The sequence below is a fragment of the Pristis pectinata genome, chromosome 12 (assembly GCF_009764475.1).
Source record: "Pristis pectinata isolate sPriPec2 chromosome 12, sPriPec2.1.pri, whole genome shotgun sequence".
NCBI classification, from domain to species: domain Eukaryota; kingdom Metazoa; phylum Chordata; class Chondrichthyes; order Rhinopristiformes; family Pristidae; genus Pristis; species Pristis pectinata.
In genome coordinates, this window is record NC_067416.1 from 55,306,078 (window position 1) to 55,312,042 (window position 5,965).

The 5,965-nt window shown below is 42.7% G+C and overlaps 1 non-coding gene across 1 annotated transcript; it reads right to left on the reverse strand.

Moving 5' to 3' along the window:
* Window positions 1-2,814: 2,814 nt before the first annotated feature.
* On the reverse strand, window positions 2,815-2,886 carry trnat-cgu (transfer RNA threonine (anticodon CGU)). Its single transcript has one exon. It is a non-coding gene; the product is annotated as a tRNA-Thr (tRNA).
* Window positions 2,887-5,965: the final 3,079 nt, after the last annotated feature.

Sequence of the window (5,965 nt, forward strand, 5' to 3'; positions counted from 1 at the left end):
TTATTGTATCAGGTACAGTCCCATTTTACATTGTATTCAGCCATATATTGTCAAACCTTGCCTCGGTTTGTGACATACTGGACTATTTTACACTGGTATAAATGACTTTCTGCGCAGTTGCCGTCTTGACAACTCTGGACTGGACCACGCAGGTTCAGAGTCTCTGCACCCTCTGATGTTTTTTCCATAGAAAAACAAGACAGCAATCTGTTTACACTGCACCAGACCCTAATTCCATAAGATCTGTTCCGGACCAGGGGGATCAATTTATTACTAAGTTTATGTCTTTTTCGATGGCTACATGAATACTTTCTGTCAAATTCCTTCGTATGTTTTAAAAGGTTACCAAGAAGATCGAAGAGGGTAGGACGGTGGGTGTTGTCTAAGTGGACTTTTTAAAGACCATTGGCAAGGTCCTGCATGGAAGGGTATTCTGTAAGGTTATATCAGATGGGATCCAGGGAGAGCTAACTGATCGGATACATAATTGGCTTGATGGTAGGAAGAAGCGGAGGATGGTAGGTTGCTTTTTGTTCGGAAGGGGAGACTGCGATTAGCGATCTGCCAGAGGGATCGGCGCTGACCTTTTTGTTGCTCGTTATTGATATAAACAATTGGAGTATTATTGTACAGGCATGGCTAGTAACTTTGCTAATGATACTAAAATAGGTGATGTCGTAGACAGTGAAGAACTTTATCAAAAATTACAAGGGGGTTTTGATCAGCCAGGAAGTGCCTACAGGCTGGTGAAAAATACGTTTGGCATCGTGACCATCGTCAATCAGGACACTGAGTATAGGAGATGCAGTTGTTTAAGACGTTGATGAGGCCGTACTTGGAGAATTTTGCACATAGTTGGTCACTTCGTTACGAGAAAGAAGTCATTCAGCTATAAATACTGCAACGATTTACCGGAATGTTTCCAGGACTCGAAGACCTGAGCTGTAGGGAGAGGTTGGCTAGGCTTGGAGTTTCTTGCTTGGAGCTTCGGAGACTGAGAGGTGAACTTACAGAAGTATATAAAATCAAGACGGTTAAACATAAGGCAAAGGGAATCAAAAACTAGAGGACATAATTTTAACTGAGGAAATGATGAAAAAGGGATCGGATGTGCAAATATGCAAACAGAGGATGGTGCAAATCTGGAACGAGCTGCCAGTTCTAGTGGTCGAAGTAGGTAAAATAACAACATTTAAAAGACACGTGGACAGGTACATGGACAGGAAGCTTTCAGAGGGATATGGGCCAAACGCGCTCACATGGGCCTGCTTGTATGGGCATCATGGGCCTGGATGAGTTGGGCCGAAGAGCCTATTTCCGCGCTGTATTAGTCTGTGATTCTCTGACCCTACCATGAATGATGTTATAGCAGTTTCCCTCTAGTGGACCCAGTCTAAATTACTGACGTACTTTACTGTTTCTCTGCCGGACTGATTGATCGAAAACCGAAGAGACATCATGACATCTGCTTATATTTATTGGCGGGATACGTCGAAGCCGATATTTTTTCTGGTCAATCATCCGAAGCAGTTGTTTCCAAATTCAAATCAATGCAGGAATGCGCCAATATTATTTGTGGGTCCAAATAAATTCCTCAGATGAATTATGTTTTCCCCTCATTTCATTTTATTGAAACTGCCACTGCAGTGTTTTTAATCCGGCGAAACTAAATTTTATTTTCTCTTCGCGATGCCACACCGTTTCGCTCATAGTTTAAAACGGAGGCCTGTTATTCGCGTGAGCACAAAGACCCGGCGGCATCTCACTCAGAGTGTTGCAGCGTCAGCCACAGCCAGTTCATGCGCCGGTCGTGTTCGTGTGAAGTGCATTTCATTCCCTGGGTCAAAAGATAACAGTCCTAATAACCAACATATCCGTCCAGAACATAAAAGTCATCGACGAGGTAAGAATAAATGAAGGTAAATTTGGATATGTAAACTAACCGTTCTAACTCATGATTAAAATGCAATGTGGCGAAAAAGTAAACCGATGTGTTAATTATTATACTACACATTATTCCAATTACACGTAATTCAATTTGGTTTAATCCTGTCAACATTTATTAATAATACAGCATAGTTTTCCCTGTTGCTCAGGAAAGGTTTCTTCCGTCATTCTCAATTATTAGAGCAATGTCGTAAATTCTCTGCCAGCAACATTTCACAGCCTGTCGCTTTATTTCACCAAAGAACCTGACGCGTAATGAATACACAAAAGACCCGTTGCAAAAGCTTCTTCAGCGAACTGAAACACTGGCTTACTGCGTTCCTGCTCTCATTTTAGCTTTTATCTACAAAGTTGATCGGACCGCCGAATGCATTAAGTGTTTTTTTTCGAAATGTGGGTGTTTCAATTAAGCTTTAAATGTTGTCTAATACCAATTTATGCACGAAAATGCCATTCTCGCTGATCAGTTCAGCAGACGCAAATCGAGCGTTTCCACCCAACAACACAGGAGTCAGCAAGATGAAAGAAACGTGCGAAATTTCTTCTGAAAAGAGAAGGAACCTTCAACAGCGACGGCCAGGATGTTAATCCCCGATAAACCGTTTGCGGGACTCACGCGTTTCGACTCGGCAGAGCGTCTCAGGTTCGTTTGCGCCGCCTGGTGTTAGAAGCAAGAAGCCAAGACAGAAGCATTGTCACCAATACCACATATGTCTGTCTGAAAATGCCATTATGACTGTGGCTGTTGACCAAAATTTCCTCGCGCTCATCTGGAGAGTTTCAAAAAGGGAGATCCTGCTTCTCACACAAATAAGCACCGCGAGGCTGACAAGGGGAAAACACCACGAACGTGCATCAAGCTGTAACAGGCGCGGATGGGATTTGAACCCACGATATTCGGTTTACGAGACCGACGCCTTACCACTTGGCCACCGCGCCGCATTTTTTAATAATGCGGTTGGAGGTCGTTAGATGTAATTTGAAACCAGGAGCACAAAAAAGAACCGCTGTCACTGATTTGTGTCCATAAATATCAGTCGTTCAAGGACAATGATGACGGCATGAAACTGTTGATTCATGTTTAATAACTGAAAATAGCTGATAGTGCTGCAGAAGCGCAGAGGCATTCAGCCCAGATTTCGCAAGGTTCTGGGGATAATACGTGAAATTGGGCGTTAGTGGAGAAATTCGGATACGATTTTTAGCAGCTAAATGGAGACCCTTTGCCGCAACAATTCCGGTTTGGGTTGGCGCACCTAAGTTCTTTTTCTGTGTCATGCATTAATCCAAGTCAGGAAGCACAATCTGTCTGGATAATAATCAAAGTGTCTCTGTTCTCTTTAATAATTTTCTCCTGTGTTCCTTTGCGAGAAGATATTCGAAAAAGCAAAACGAAAGAAGATAGCGAGAGACACTGGAACATAATCTCTCTCTCTCTCTCTCTCCATCCCTCTCTCTCTCTCTCTCTCTCTCTTTCTCTCTTTGTCACACACACATACACACACACACACACACATTCACAAAAGGAGAGAGAAAATTCATCAAATGAAGTAAAGTGGACAATCAGAACAGGTGGAAGATTGAGTTAAGGGGAGAGAGAGTATGTGTGTAAATTTTCAAGGAGTTTTCTTTAAAAGCTCTGACTGTAAACGCCTCCATAAATTTGTGGATATAAAATAGTCAATCAAAATAGAAGTCCCCTTCAGTCATAAACAGGGTCGTTGGGAAAACAGAGGCTCCAATATGGTTTGGACCAGTCGGTGAATGGTTTGATTAATTTCAAATGCAGTGTAACATGGATAACAGTTTGTTCGCCACTTCCTTTGTATGAATAGAAATACATGATTACCAGTTTGTATTTTCCTAGAAAACACGTTAATAACACATGGATATCCTGTGAATCTGATTTGCCCGGGTCATGTTGGGCAGAAAGAATCAAAATCTGAAAATCAGCGAACCGGAATGGCCAAGGAGAGTGGAAGCAGACAAATCAAATATCTTTGTTCTTGCCATGTGGTCGAAGGGATGGAGGCTGCCATTTTGTGATACGGTTCCTACAACCACAATTTTGTGAATTTTTTTTGTGAATTGTTTCTTGCTCGGGGATGGTTTTAGGATCAGAATCAGGTTTAATATTGCTGACAGATGCCGCGAGATGTAATGTTTTGCGGCAGCAGTACAGTTGAAGACATAAATATATTAAATTGTTATAAGTTGCAAAAATAAATATTGCAAAAGAGGAATAATGAGGTAGTGTTCATCATCAGATTGAACAGAGCAATTGCAAGTGGGCACAATAAGGTCCCTGCCTAAGATCTGTTAAATCTGGGATCATATCCAAATAAGAAGCTGTTTATTTGGTTGGGTAGAAATGGCAGGTTAGAGGAAAGGACAGCCTGTGACCTGAGGTAATCTGTGACCAATGTTTCGCTGACCTGCTAAACTGGTTTGAAGTGGTCTGTCTCAGGGAGAATAAAGAAAGTTATCTGAGGCAGAAGTCTGGCGGAAGAGCAATAATGTAATATTGTTTGTAGCCTTGGCTCAGATCCAATCAGAAGCTGACACAGGCGAGTCACATGAGCTCGAGATAACGAAATCAAAACACAACAGTTCGATCTGATAAGAAAGAGGATACGAATAGAGTATTTGTGGGAATATACGCAGCGAAAATACTGGAGACCAACCATCTTATAAGTGGATGGCCCCACGTCGGAAACTGGGAGGTGATGTCAAGATCAAGAGGAACGCCTGGTCAGCCTAAACTCCTTTACACTGATATCGCCAGTGCTTTTATTTTTCACTATTCAGCTTGTGTCCGCACAGATCCTTAGTTTTGTGTGAATTCCATGCTTATTGTTAACAGAACCAACAGAGGTATTTGTCAGTTAATACAGATGTTCTCTCTGCTTAACCTATCATTATTGTTGAGGGCAGTTACAAGCAGCACTTTCAGTATGCGTGGCATGTTTTTCATCTCCGTGTTTTGAACCGTTTGAAGCAAAATGTTGTCCTAACTGTTTGAGTGCTGGGACCGGACGGCAAACTATCAGACAATTACAGTGACCGTTGAAGTCTTGTTTATTATGTGGTTCCATGGGCAAATACAGACTTTGGCATTTCAGGACAATGTTTGGACCCTTCAGGTCTGAGCCGGCGGGCGGCTGGCGGCTGCCGGCTGCCGGCTGCCGGGTCGCAATGAGCAACAAGTTCACGGGAATTCAAAATGTATATGACTTAAATGGAAGCTGAAACTGGACGGAACTATTTGCTTTCTTTTCCTCTGTGTGTGTGTGTGTGTGTGTGTGTGTGTGTGTGTGTGTGTGTGTGTGTGTGTGTGTGTGTGTGTGTGTGTGTGTGCGCGCGCGCGCGCGCATTCGCGCACGTGTGTGTGTTACATTGTGTGTGCATGTCTGTCTGTCTATGTATGCACTTTCACATTCAACAAAACTTCAATGTAATAGATGAAAGAGTGAAACTTAGAATATTGCAAGTAAAGACAAAATAAATACTTGTCATATTCGCCGCGGCATTCCACTCAGCAATTGGATCATATTTATGGCAATTTTTTTTTCATGCCTTTGGACGTTGCTGACAGGTTCGGCAGCTGTGGTTCGTCCTGAATATTCGTTGAATTAAGAAAGCAGTTTGTGGTGAACCACACCTCAGTGCTGCTCCCCCGCCTTGCCACATAAAATCCAGCGTCTCCACACAGACGCGGACTTGCGATTACAGAGATTTTCTGCCGTCTGGTGGATGAAATCAGTTTTTTCTCCCAGGGAGTTTAGCAGACAATTCGCTGCAGAATTCTCACCCTACACGATATCTTCCAAACACAGTGACAAAACTCATCCACCATCCGGCCACTACACGTGTGCACAACTGAGAGATTTAGAAGGAAGTTTATTCTCATGCCACTGAAATTCACAGCGGATTGAATTAAAGAACCTGAGGGATTTTAGATTTCCCATGTGTCAACTGCCAAACCCATGCCCTCTTTTCGGTCACAATTCTAGTCCTG